The 14,849-nt window shown below is 42.5% G+C and overlaps 1 protein-coding gene across 1 annotated transcript in view; it reads right to left on the bottom strand.

Moving 5' to 3' along the window:
• LOC126336154 (Krueppel-like factor 16) overlaps nucleotides 1-9,112 on the bottom strand; it is a 151,590-nt gene extending 142,478 nt beyond the window's left edge. The window contains exon 1 of the mRNA XM_049999646.1: nucleotides 9,038-9,112. The gene's annotated coding sequence lies outside the window, so the exon portion shown is untranslated. The remainder of the gene's footprint in view (nucleotides 1-9,037) is intronic.
• Nucleotides 9,113-14,849: the final 5,737 nt, after the last annotated feature.

Below are 14,849 nucleotides of genomic sequence, written 5' to 3'. Positions count from 1 at the left end.
CCCCACCAGCGTCAAGGTCCATGGTTCATGGGGGGGGGGGGGGGAGGGGTTATACACATCAAGAAAAAAGAAAAAAAAAGGTGGGAGCGCGGGATAGCCGAGCGGTCTCTGTCGCCTTGTCACGATCCGTGCGGCTGCCCCGTTGGAGATTCGAGTCCTCCCTCGGGCATGGGTGTGTGTGTCGTCCTTAGCGTAAGTTAGTCTGTGTTAGATTAAGTAGTGTGTAAGCTTAGGGACTGATGATCTCAGCCGTTTGGTCCCATCAGATCTTGCCACAAGTTTCAAAATAAAGTTTTGCGTCACCTCGATTCCAAGAGTTCCGAAACCTATGCAGAAAATTGGAATAGAGATCAACATAAAGATCATTTCCGCCCTTTTTATTGCTCATGAAAATGACACATTGCATGTTGTTCCACCATACAGTGACCTTCAGATGAGGTGGTCCAGATTGCTACACACCGGCTCCTTTAATACCCAGTAAGCCGTCCTCTTGCATTGATGCATGCCTGTATTCGTCGTGGCATGCTATCCACAAGTTCATCAAGGCTCTGTTGCTCCAGATTGTCCCACTCCTCAAGGGCAATTCGGCGTAGGTCCCTCAGAGTGGTTGATGGGTCACGTCGTCCATAAACAGCCCTTTTCAATCTATCCCAGGCATGTTCGATAGGGTTCATCTCTGGAGAACATGCTGGCCACTCTAGTCGAGCGATGTCGTTATCCTGAAGGAAGACATTCACAAGATGTGGACGATGGGAGCGCGAATTGTCGTCCATGAAGACGGATTCCTCGCCAATATGCGGCCGATATGGTTGCACTATCCGTTGGAGGATTGCATTCACGCATCGTACAGCTGTTACGGCGCCTTCCATGACCACCAGTGGCGTACGTCGGCCTCACATAATGTCTCCCTAAAACAGCCGGAAACCTTCACCTTGCTGCACTCGCTGGACTCTGTGTCTAAGGGGTTCAGCCTGACCGGGTTGCCTCCAAACACGTCTCCGACGATTGTCTGGTTGAAGGCATATGCGACACTCATTGGTGAAGAGAAAGTGATGCCAATCCTGAGCGGTCCTTTCGGCATGTTGTTGGGCCCATGTGCACCGAGCTGCATGGTGTCGTGGTTGCAAAGACGGACATCGCCATGGACGTCGGGAGTGAAGCTGAAAATCATGCAGCCTATTTCGCACAGTTTGAGTCGTAACACCAGGTCCTGTGGCTACACGAGAAGTATTATTCAACGTAGTGGCGTTGATGTCAGGGTTCCTCTGAGCCATAATCCGTAGGTAGCGGTCATCCACTGCAGTAGTAGCCCTTGGGCGGCCTGAGCGAGGCATGTCATCGACAGTTCCTGTCTCTCTCTATCTTCTCCATGTCCGAACAACATCGCTTTGGTTCACTACGAGACGCCTGGACACTTCCCTTGTTGAGAGCCCTTCCTGCCAATAAGTAACAACGCGGACGCGATCGAACCGCGGTATTGACCGTCTAGCCATGGTTGAACTACAGGCGACACGAGCCGTGTACCTCCTTCCTGGTGAAGTGACTGGAACTGATCGGCTGTCGCACCCCCTCCTTCTAATGGGCGCTGCTCAGGCGTAGTTGTTTACATCTTTAGACGGGTTTAGTGACATCCCTGTGCAGTCAAAGGTACTGTGTCTGTGATGTAATATCCATAGTCAACGTCTATCTTCAGGAGTTCTGGGATTCGGGGTGATGTAAAACTTATGTTGATATGTGTGGTAATTATAGTCATAGTGGTGCATTCGTGGCAAGGTATCATTGAAGTAATAAGGAAATGCGATGAAGTGAACATTTATTTATTTGTTATCCTGATGTGCTTATTGAACAGTTATCGCAGTTAAATCACCACACTTATAATTCTTCTACCTCATGTGTAGACCTACGGCATTCGCTTTGGTACTTATCAGGGAAGCATAAAAAATTGTAAAGGTAAGTAACTCTATGTATGTCACATTTGCTAAACGTATTTTGTTTCAGTAATTGCTCATTAATATTTAAGAGTAATGGCGGTTCAGAAAATTTTCGACACGAACCAACATAGGTACGAATAATGGAGCTGTCTGCTTAGGCAATGCGAGGGAGTGATGATTGTGTATAGCCTTGCAACAATGCAGAAGCATTCTGCAATTGTTTCAGGGAAGTTTTTGACTTAGCTACAAAATTATACGTTGCAAGGCAGACACAAATGTGCCACGATGCGTTATTGTCTCTCGAATGTAAAGCTGTTATTATTAGTATTGGTCCTTTCTGAAGAGACGTGTTTCGTTATAGCGATACAGATCTTTGATGGAAGACTTTAAAAAAATTTTAAAAATAGGGGGGGGGGGGGATTTGCCAGGTGCGAGTAGAACGCGCGCACTGGGGTTCCATACAAACCCTCTTATGTGTATAATAGACGCTTCATCCATTCCGGTAATCGAGAATCTGGATCATTTTTGCCTGTTATTGACATTGATACTGACAAGATACCGGTCCCAGCGATTCCAAGAAAGTTTCAAGTTCAATAATATAAACGAGACAAAGTCACGCAAGTGGCAGGCGAACTTTTTTATAATAATCAGTAGTTCTGCATTCAGGCTGATTGAATCGTAATGGTAGAAGTCAGACATCAGGCAAGGAATGACTTTATTGCTCATATGACACGTTACAGACTTTATTCATCATCATATATCCAGGAGCGATTACTGCACGTAGATATAACGAATGTTTGTTTCACGTACAAGTTGAAGCGAAATACTTACGTTCAATAATAGCTCCTGGATAACTGATGTCTTGGCTAGCCTGCGAATGTTTCTTTCACATACAAGTAGAAGCGCCATATGCACGTGCAGTAATCGCTGCTAGATACTGATGATGGATAAATTCCGGATCGCGCCACATGAGCAATAAAGTTATTCCTTACCTGATGTTTAACTTTTACCATTGCGACCCAGTCAGCGTGAATGGAGGACTAGTGACTGTTTCAATTTCAAGTTTGGCGTCGGATGGCAAACGACAAAAGAAATATTTTTCGTGTGATATAATTACAAATTAAAAATACTAGAATTTTTCCCTTTACTTGTTCTGTGAAATCTACCTACTTGCCGAATTTCATAATTGTAGATCAACGAGAAGTACCCTATAGGTTTTGAGAAGTGCGTTTCCATCAAAATATAAATGGCCGTACCTTTTGTCTGCACTGACTTGGAAGCTAAGGTTTATTATACCGCCAAGGGAGGATAGCACTCGGTATGCGACATATATTTCAGCTTGATACGTCTACCCGTTTTTGAGAAGAAACGTCTTAATAGACGGACGAACAGGCAGAGGTTAGATAAGAAATAACAAAAAAAAGTGTGATATAATTACAGATTTACAATTTTCGGATTTTTTCCTTTGGTTGTACTGTGAAACCTTCCTTTTTGCCAAATTTCATTCATTATTTATTTATTTATTCGTGTCAGAAGCATTTACAATATATAAAATAATGTACAATATTTACATGTCGTGTGTGTGTATATATTTACTAGAGAATTATTTACACTATTGCCGCCCAGAAGTTAGCGACCTCTATTGCATTTGGCGTTGCATGAAGCAGGTCTTCTGCTGTGCATGCTGCTGCACGTTGGGTACACGGGAGCAGGTGGGAGGTCGTCTGCGTTGCTCCACACTCTCAGAGAGGCGGCTCCTCTAGGAAAACCCCATTTGGTCAGATTGCTCTTACACTTCGTGACACCCGAACATAGTCTGTTGTGAGGTCTCCAATTCTCTGTGTAGCCGGGTGGTAGTCTTTCGCTTGGTGTAGTCCATCCCAAAGTACTGGTAAGCCTTGCACGCCATAGTTCGATTCGGCAATGCTGTGGTGCCCAGCTAGAGCCTCGGTAGATCTGAGGGAGCTCTTTCTGGATGTTAGTCGTAAGTTTGCTGGTTGGTAGCCATGTAGGGGGTGTGCTTCAGAAGCTTGATTTTTTCTTCTCACTTTTTGCACACACGTCTCGGCAGATGTCGGGGGGTACAGTTCCCCCGAGGCTGTATAGTTTATCCAGAGAAGTAGACTTCAGGCACCCGGTGATGATACGACAAGTAACATTTAGAGCGACATCTACTGTTTTGGCATGGAAAGGGCTTGCGTATTCTCCGGCAAAGTAACACAACGCAAGGGAAGAGGTTCTCACAGTGTTGGCGTGTGCTCCCCACGTTGTGCCTGTTAGCTTTCTGAAGATATTGTTCCTGACTGCCACGTTTTGCTTGGTATTTAGGCAGTGCCTCTTGTATGTTAATGCACGGAGAAGGGTGACCCCTAGGTATTTGGGATACGTACAGCGTTCTAGTGATGTTTCTTCCCAGGTGATTTTGAGGGCTTTAGCAGCCTGTCGGTTTTTAAGATGGAAAGCGCAAGTCTGTGTTTTTCCAGGATTTGGCCTCAACTGGTTTTCCCTGTAGTAAGCTGACAGTTCTCTCAATGCTTTGGTGAAGCTGGTGCCCCTGCATAGATATGTGAAATAGGTACTGAACTGAACATCAGCATTCCAGAAGCACTTATGAGTCCTAACAAGATTTCATTCATTGGTAAGTACCCTAAAGGTTCTGATCAGCGAGTTTGCTAGTATTAAGATATGTGACATAAATAATCTGTCTTTTGTGTGCACTGACTTAGAAGTTTCAATTTTCGACAGCACCAAGAGACCTTGGAGTTCAGTATGCGACACAAATTTCAAATTGATACGTACAGTCGTTCCTGAGAAAAATCGTTTTTAACAGTCAGACAGACAGAGACGAACGGTCGGTCGGACGGACGGACAACAGAGCGATGCTCTTAAGTGTTCCGTTTTTACCAGTTGAGGCACGGAACCCTAAAAAGCAAAATAACGAGGCTCGAACATAGTGTAGGTAGATTGTAGTACTCCGTTCATCGTAAGAATAAACCTGATGTAAACATTACACTATGTGTTCTTCAGCGATTTCTGGAACCTCATTGGATTTAGTTTCACGTGGAGCGGAAGGCAAGCTGTCTCAAGTACAATCAAGTACGATAACGAGGGTACGTTTTATGCTATGCGTTACGTGTACATGGGCACAACGATGATACAGGGCAACAGTTTTACTAGTGCATTTAACTCGGTCAGCAATGGCCAGGCAAGTGATCCAACTAACCTGCGGGGATGTGAACAGTCACAGTAAAGACGTAAAAAGAGACGAGCAGAGAAACAACATAGCTTTGAATGCCAGTTAATTTTTAAACAGAAGGAAGTAATATATGGCAGAACTCAGGCGATACGCTTCATAGATGACCGGACGGAAAACACAACATGCTCTCGATCTTAGCTAACATAGTATTGTAATTAAAAAACAAATGTGATGAAAATTCCCGACATTAAGAAGAGTAATTTTTCTGCATGAGCTACGTGTGGCGTAAAAACACACTGTTGATTTCCCATATAGTTAAATACTGAAGCCACTCAAGGTGTTACAGTCAGCCGTCTGGTAATCACTGAACTTCTTCCATATCGGACTCCGAGGAATAAGGTACATTTCAGTACTGCTACGTTGATAACGATGGGATCAGCAACAGAAACCCAAGCTACCGAAAAATTCCACATATCCTCCTCCTCTTTTTATGACGTGCTGTTCTGCATTTCGAAATCGTTCGGCAGAGACGTGTCACAAAGCTTTGTGCGTTAGTTCCAGTATGTATAGCAGCTTCAATGTCTTGTTATTTTTCGCGACAAATTCCTTAATTTGGCTCCAGATCAATTCTATTAGGTTCAGATTGCAGTGTTATAGTGACAGTTATAAAAATGAAGCATTTGTACAGCGTGCTCGACGTCGCGAAATTTGTTTTCAGTGTTTCTACGACGCTTATCACATTTGTTCGTGTGAAACCGTCTCTTTCCAACAAATCAATGGGCATATTCAAGTAAAGAGTATTTGATTTTTCATCTTTCTCCAAAAAATTTAATTGTATGATGTTTTCTTAATTTCAACAATCTTTAACTATTTTTATAAAATATCGATAGTTAAGAACGTACATCTGCAGTGACAACCAGGATTTTGCGTGAGATGCGCAATTAGAAACTAGAAGATGGTTTGTTTTTTTTAAAAAAATGATAGTTAAATATCAGTTAATTAACATATATTTGATGAATTTCGTATTTAAGTGATTTGGGTATTCAAACCGAAAAAACCTGTTAATTACAACGAATCTCGAACCGCCGCCCGCTAGCATACGTGTTTATGATTCCTAGACGCTACCGTTTACGCGATGCATATAACAAATATAAATTTTCTTACGTTTAATACATAGTGTTTCTCGAAAAAGTGAAAACTGATTTTTCTCTGTAATGTTATGAATAAAAATTAAGAAAAATTGTTTCTTGCGAATAACGGTGTTCCGTGCGCGTCTCACTACGAAGCCGGAAGCAAAGTCATCCGTTTCCACAGTGCGTGTGAACGGCGAGAAAATCACAGCACAAGTAGCGTTTACACCGATTATGATTGTATACGATTTTTGAAATAAGAATTAGGTAGCTCTAGTATGATTAAGGAAAACACTGATGGCTGTTAATACATCAGAGTGTAATTAAAGTTTCTTTTACAGCGACATAGTAATAAGATATCCAATACGTAATTTGGGACTATTTCCAAGAGAGGAAAAACAGCAGTGTACTACAGCTACGGCTGCTGACCAATCATTGTGATTGTGTTTGTTTACATCTGGTTTATTCTTCTTAAGAACGAAGTGTGATGATGTTTGGTTTGTGGGGCGCTCAACTGCGCGGTCATGAGCGCCCGTACAAAGTCCCAGTTTATACACAGTCCAATCTTGCCACTATCACGAATGATGTTGGAATGATGAGGACAACACAAACACCCAGTCCTCGGGCAGAGAAAATCCTCAACCCGGCCGGGAATCGAACCCGCAACTCCGTGATCCACACGTAACAACGCTAGCCACTTTTTTTTAAATCTCATTTTGTTCGTTTTTTCGTTCGTTGCATCTGCTCGGAGCGGACGTCGCAAGGCACCCGTTTCAGTTCGTCGTTGATCCATTAACTCAGTTTTTTTTTTATTACAGATTGCAGCTAACCCTCTGACCGGACACGCTGAGTTACCGTGCCGGCATCACTAGGCCACGAGCTGTGGACATGATGAACGAAGCGTAGTAGTCTGCCGCCTTAGCCAGTTGCGGTCGCATGGCATTACTGTGGCTCGTAAAAGTATCAACCCCGATTTATCGGAGTCTGTAGAGAAGGCTATCGTACTATAGCATCTGTTGCTGATAAGTATGTACTAAGACGAGGAAAGTGGTGAGCAGTCTGTTACAGACAGTTGTGTGACGAACACATGGATATTAAGCGCGGAGCCTAGGGATCCGCAAGACAGAAGTTTAAAAGAAAATAAAATATTTATTTTGCTTTCCGTATCTCGTGATCTAATGATTAGCGCGGCTGCCTCTGCATCGCAGGGTCCCGGTTTCAATTTCCGGCCGGGTCGGAGATTTTCTTCGCTCGGGAACTGAGTGTTTGTGCTGACCTAAACATTTCATCTTCACCGTCGCGCCATGATGCTGAAGTGGCGTCAAATAGGAAGATGGCCGAGAGCCCAAGGCGGAGTCTGCTGGCCAATAACGCCATAGCATCACTTTCATTTCATTTCCATTTATAATCACAAGAGACGCGTACATTTTTTTTAGGGCTTATACGGCTGAATTTTTCAGCTGCTAACATACACAACCCAAACCGCGCGCTCCCTCGCGTCAGATTCCCAGCAGCGCCCGTCAAACGCCAACTTCAATTGGCAAAATTACTAAGACATTTAAAAGAGTGGCTAATGAAATTTTCACAATTTGAAGGGTCGTCACTTTCTTCCATTCCTCATTTCATACATATGCCACAAACCATAATTATTTTTACCTTCTGTCACCATACACATATTACTGAGCTGCTGAAGCTGGAGAAAACCGTTTTGAGATCATTTTCATCGTTAGTGAGGTATTGCTGGAAAAGTACAAAAATTCTAAAGATTCGTAGTCACGTACTCGTGGCGTCATAGCAAGGTCGCATGACCACCGTAAGAACTGAAGAGAGTAAACCAAAACAAATTTAAACAAATTTTTTTCTGATACAAATGTATAACAATATTATTTTGTTCTCAATAGTTATACCTCTATCAACGGCGTACAGTTACAGTTTCTGTAAATGAAAATACAAGCGTCCACTCTGCATAGAATTGTTAAAAAAATCGTGTTTAACACCTTAATGAGGTCAGTTGCTGTTATTTTTATAATTTTTTAAAGCCATACGGCTATGCAGTAAATTTTTATACAGCTTAAATATTGATGTTAAGTGCTGTGTTACAGTATTTTGATCCGAAAATTGGTGTAAAGCGCAATCCTCTGGTAGGACTCACACCAGAGTTTCTGCCTAGAGGTCTCCAGGTTCTAGATATGGAGCTTGGATATCGGATGTGACACAAGAATTTCGGTTTCCTGCGTCAGTAGTGTCTACGGCGCATCTTAAATATCTCAGGGACTATGTTTCCGCAAGTAAAAACGCTGTACACGACGACGTGACGTCACTTTGCCTCGACTTGGACATGCGGATTAAAAAAAAAATGGCTCTGAGCAGTAGGGGACTTAACTTCTAAGGTCACCAGTCCCCTAGAACTTAGAACTACTTAAACCTAACTAACCTAAAGACATCTATGCTCGAGGCAGGATTCGAACCAGCGACCGTAGCAGTCGCGCGGTTCCAGACTGTAGCGCCTAGAACCGCTCGGCCACCCCGGCCGGCGGACAAGCGGATAGATCGACGTTTTAGTGCGGGGCAGATCGACACAGAAGCGATTGTGGGGTGTCGGGAAACGTCTCTATCAAGGCTCTACGCAGACAATTGCCCTGGACAGTCTTCGGCAGCCGGTTACCGATTCGCGTTTGAGTCGGTGCGTTTCTACAAGTAAGACTACGAGAGTGTCTTTCCGAGAGCTCAGCGAGGAGACCATACAGGCTGCAGAGGTGCGGCGTGGAGTGCGGACTCACCTCTGGCAGCTGGCGGATCCCCCGGTGCGGTCCGACGGGCGAGAGGCGAATGAGCGGGAAAAACGGTCCGGCGCGCTTTGGCTATCACCAGCTGGCGCGCAGATAGCGTCCGGGGCCCACCAGCACCAACCACTGGGCAGGCGGTCGCCGCTCCGGGCCGTCGGCGAGCCTCGTCCCCACCAACAGCCTCTGTCAGCTTCTCCTCCTCCTGGAGGGACGTACGAAACTGTGGTCAACCCAGTCACAATGAATCTACTCAACTACAAGTCAGACTATCCCCTCCCCCTCGAAAAACAGAAAAAATATGGCTGTCGGTTACCTGACATGACTTCATACTATACACCACACAGGCTGAATCCGAACTGCACCGACACAGTTTCGGAAGGTGTTAACGGATATCTTTTGCGAATGCAGCGACCCCTTGTGATCTATACGATACAGGCGCTGCACAAAAATATGGAAACACCACGAACAGCAGGTCACCACGTCTAATATGGAGTAGGAAAACCATCGACATGCAAAACAGTTTCCAGTCTTCTCGGGATTAATAAATACCGTTCTTGTGTGGTTTTCAAGGGAAACTTATATCATTCTTCCGGAAAAATAGTAGAAAGTCCAAACCCTATATAGTACATTAAGACATTCGTGAACAAAGTCCGCTGTCTTTCGTACGAACGTTTCCTATATCTTATTTGATTCGATCTATATAAGACATTTGCGATTTTCGGAATAGCTGCCAACCAGGAGCAATCAGCGACAATTTATTTCTCAGTATTCGAGCACACATTCACGAAAAAAGGTCGCTATTATTGATTTAGCTTTCTCCTCTTCGAAAACAACGATGATACATGGATAACAGTTCCCAAATTTAAATTCTACCAGAAAAAACGAGGGGAAAGTGTATTTAGCTGCGTCGTAATCGAATTATCTCAGGTTCATCGTCATTCATATGTTAGGTACCTGCGCGTTGCACATGCTGTTTGACTACGGTAGATTGACGATTGGTGCGGCGGCTGTCGGGAATGGCTGTGCGAGCATTACGGCTGTGAAGGGAGTGGAGCAGTGAGGGGAAGGCAGCGTCCGTTGCTTGCACCACTACCCGTGTTTAGCGCTAAACGCGAAGTCACAGGCGGCACTTGCGCAAGTATTACCCGCTTAAGTGACACCGATCACGAATCGGAAATCACCTAATTTGTTGATATGTACATGCTCGAGAGCTTAACGTATAACTTTGTGTATCATTTACATATCGAAAACAATGAAAAATAAGTTTTGCTGAATGTACGACTTACGACACTATGAATCGAAAAAGCATTACTTTTGGAATATGTTTGCACATAGCAATTATTAAATGCAGACAGCAGTAATGTTTAAAAAGTTTTACTAACTGCACCTGAAAGAACTGTCAAAATGATATCCACTAAACATCACTGTCATTTGTGTTTGTTTCAAGATCATCATCATCATCATAATCCATGAGGGCATTCTGTTGATGATCACTTCATCGATGGCCATTTCCATTATTCCATCTTGTGTCCAGCTCTCTTGCTCCAGATGCAACATATTCCTGCAGAAACCTAGCCAGTCCTGTGAAGTAACTGTAAGGACAGTAGAATTAAGAAGATTCTGCAATCTTCAGTTCTTAAGTGTCACCAAGGACATTTCTCTCCCTGAAATTATCCTTTATTTTGGACTAAGCCAGCTATTTCTGCTTTAGATGGCAGTTGTAAAGTGGTAAACGCACTACTTTGTTGGCTCTGCTCTCAGTGATTTTATCCACGACGTGCATTTTCATCGCTCGTTTGCTTTCCTTTATTTTAGATAGCAGTTCCACCTTGAGTCGTTGCAGTCTATTCGCCTGATTCGCAACCACCCTAACATCATAATTCTGAAATGATATTTATTAGGCATCCTGTCGAAGTTGCTACTGTGGTATGGCTCATTAGTAGTGGAACAAAGTTTGTACGGCCCCACTCTCCATTGTTGCTAAATTTATTCAAGATGGCGGATCCAAGATGGCGGTGATAGATATAGCAACATTGCAATGATGTCATAGCAGGAGGTTCAAATTTTGGTGGGAAAATAGGTCAACTGGGCTGCCTCCACTAACGTAACCCCTCCCCTCCCCTCATCCAGAAAATGGTGGGAAGTTCAAATTCCAGCAGGACAATGCAACACATCATGGCTACCTCCACTAACCTAAGAAAGTGGCGGGAAAATAGGTCACTTGGGCTACCTCCACTAACTAAGTCATCTGATCGCACCTCTTCCTAGGAATTGGTGAGAAAAGGACTCAGTCTATGCTTTATAGGATGGATTTGTGCATGCAATGTTTATTTAAAAAATTTGAGGCAGGAGCTCCATCCAGTGTGTTCACCATGAGGTTTGGATTCCAACTTACCTAGTACACAATACTGCCACCAGGGGGCACCGTCGTCCCTTCTGTGACATAATCCAAGATGGTGGTATGGGGAGGAAAAATGGTGAGAAAAGTACTCGGCCTGTGCTGGGCTGCTGGATAGGATGGACGTAAGTCTCCATTTAGCAGGCAGTCTTTATTTAAACAATTTGAGGCAGTAGCTCCATCCAGTGTGTCCACCATACAGTCTGGAGTCCAACTGACCTTGTACACAGTACTGCCACCAGAGAGCGCTTTCATCCCATGGTGGTCTGGGGGAAAAATGGCGGGAAAATGACTCAGCCTGTGCTGGGCTGCTGGAGAGAGGAAGGAGTGTACTTTCTTCTTCTTCTTCTTCGCATATGGATCACTTAGGACCACGTGTAATCAACATTTGTTGGCCTTCCTTTTGCCCAGTATTCCTTCATAAACAACGAATGGGCTAGCTTTCGTTGCGTAGACCATATATGTTGGTTAGTTTTTCTCTCTTCTTCCTCAAAACCCCGGGTGTTTGTGATTTTTCTGATTTCATATCTATCATGTAGTTTTGGAGACCCTAATTCTCTCAGGTCTTTTTCCGTCTGTTTGTACCAGTTCGGTCTTGTTGTTTTGTTCTTTAAAAATGTATGGATTTTGTGCGTTAACCTGTTTGAGTCCATTCTTTCTAAGTGCCCCATGAATTGGATTCTTCTCATGCGCATCGTGTCTGTTATTTTGGAGATATTTTTATATATTTCTGCATTGGGTTTTGGTTAATGTACCCCATTTTTAGTTCTTGGTCCTAGGATTTTCCTCATTATCTTACGTTCTTTCACTTCTACTTCCTCTTTTAGTGTTCTGTGTTGAAGATTTAGTGTCTCAGATGCGTAGAGCTTCAGGTCTAATTACTGTTGTATAGTGTCGTATTTTGCAGTTCCACGAAAGACTCTTTTTGTTGTAAATGTTATTTGTTAACTGAAACGCCGTCTCCATTTTCTGGACTCTTGATCTGACAGATTTCTTTTCATTACAATTTTCTGCAATCCATTCACCTAAATATTTAAATTCTTTTACTCGAGAGATGCAGTTACTACCAATTTTGAGATCAGAAGGTGCATATTTGATGTCAGTCATAAATTTTGTTTTTTCAAATGAAATTTGTACTCCTATTTTAGCTGCCTGTTCTTGTAATTATTCTAGCTGTTTCTGTGCATCGGTAATGTCTTGTGCCATCAGTGCCATGTCGTCAGCAAATGCTAGACAGTCTAATTCTGTGCCCTTACGTCTTGGTGCCAGTCTGTGTGCTGGTGCACCTGCTTTCCTCCATTCTCGAACAACTTTTTCAAGAGCATAATTGAAGAGCACTGGGGACAGTACATCCCCTTGTCGTACTCCTGTGTCTATTTCAAATTCTGTGCTCAATTCTCCCATAAATTGTACTTTGGATTTGGTCTCCGTGAGTGTTTCTTTTATGATGTTTGTTGTCTTTTGATCTAGTCCAAATTCTGCTAATACTTCAAAAAGGGATTATCGGTCTATGCTGTCATATGCTTTTTTAAAGTCGACAAACGTGATGACATAACTTTTGCTCGAAGTACTGTGTAAATATTTCATTGAGTTTTTCAAGTTAAGGATTTGTTCTATACATGATCGACCTTTTCTGAACCCACCTTGGTATTCGCCTAGTTTTGAATCGAGCTGAGGTTCTGCGCAGTTTAGTAGGGCTTTAGACAGAATTTTGTGTGTTATTGACAATAAAGAGATTCCACGATAGTTGATGGGGTCTGTTTTACTTCCTTTTTTGTACAGAGGATGTATGATTGCACTCTTCCAATCTGTTAGAATTTTTTCAGTTTTCCAGATTTCATGTGTAATTTCTCTGAGTTTTGCAATAAGATTTTCTCCTGCATTTTTCCATAATTCTGCGATGATTTGGTCTTCTCCTGATGCTTTGTTGTTTTTCAGTGACTGAATTATCTTTTTAATCTCTTGTAAACTTGGTGGCTTTGAGTCCGGGTTTCGTTGGAACTCAAATTTTTCTGCAAGCTTTTTACAATTCAGTAATTTAGAAAAGTATTTTGCTAGAATTTCACAGTTTTCGGTGTTGGTATGAGCAATTTCCCCATGGTCAGTTTTGAACTCGAGTGATGGAGGAAAGTACTTTGTTAATTTTTGTTTGAATACTCTGTAGAAATTTCGGGAATTGTTTTTCTTGATATCATTTTCTATGTCTTGCGATTTTTTGTCTTCGTGTTGTTTACGGACTGTTCGTATTGCTTTTGTGGCTGTTTTCCTGGTATCTTTGAGATCTTCCAGGGTCTTTTGATTTTTGTTGCACAACCAATTTTGCCACGCCTGTTGTCTGAGATTTATCAGTCGGTCACACTCACCTGTCCACCATGGGTGTTTACGTGTTCTTGTTTGCGGTGCTACAGTTTCAGCTGCATTTAGAAGTCCTGCTTGCAGTTGTTGCCAATTTTGTGGTTTTAAATTTTGCGTTTCTTTTGTAAATTGTTCATTGCCATTTATCTTTTGTACATCATATTTACGGTGTGGAGATTTCTTAGTGAATTTTCTTTTTTCTGGAATGACATCTAGGGAGAATTTTGTTGGGTAATGGTCGGAATCTAGGTCTAGTCCATTAAGGATTTTAAGTTTCATGATTTCTACCGTATTTACGCGGGAGATCATTACATGATCCAACTGATATTCACCTAGTAATGGATTAGGTGAGATCCAAGTTTTCGTTTTCGAGGCTCTTTTCTTGAAAAATGTTGATTTGAAAAATAGGTCATGGTTTTTGCAGATTTCAATGAGTCGCTTGCCATTCCGGTTGGTCTGTGTATGTCCTGACCATTTACCTACCCAATATCGATATTTCTTTTCTTTACCGATTTGTGGATTTAAATCGCCCATAAGGATTTTGACATGGTTATTTGGGATTTTTTGGAGAATATTATCTAATTGGTCCCAGAATTCTTCTACTTCTTCTATTTGGTTTTTGTTAGTGATGTTAGTTGGTGCATGTCCGTTGATTACGGTGTATATCTTATTAGCTGATTTTATTGTCATCGTGGAGAGCCGACCCGAGTAAGATTTGAAAGTTGCGACCGAATCAAGCATTGATGTATCTATTATAAATCCAGTTCCAAATTGTGGACAATTTGCCATGGCTCGTTTTCCAGGTTTTCCTCTGTATATCCTGTATCCTTCCGAATCAAAAGGATTTTCATCTGTATATCGTGATTCCTGAAATGCAATAATTTTGATTTTACGTTCTCTGGATTTGTCCAGGATGTTTTTTAGTTTTCCCATTTTTAAGAGAGAATTTCCATTAAATGTCATTAGCCAAATTCTAGATTTTGGTTTTAATTTTGTTATTACGGGGTTTTGAGGTACTCCGATTTACCTCCATGCGCACTTCTGTGGTCTCCC

Source organism: Schistocerca gregaria, chromosome 2 (assembly GCF_023897955.1).
Source record: "Schistocerca gregaria isolate iqSchGreg1 chromosome 2, iqSchGreg1.2, whole genome shotgun sequence".
Lineage (NCBI taxonomy): Eukaryota > Metazoa > Arthropoda > Insecta > Orthoptera > Acrididae > Schistocerca > Schistocerca gregaria.
Note: the sequence above shows the minus strand (reverse complement) of the source record. Positions and strands in the feature narration are given on the sequence as shown.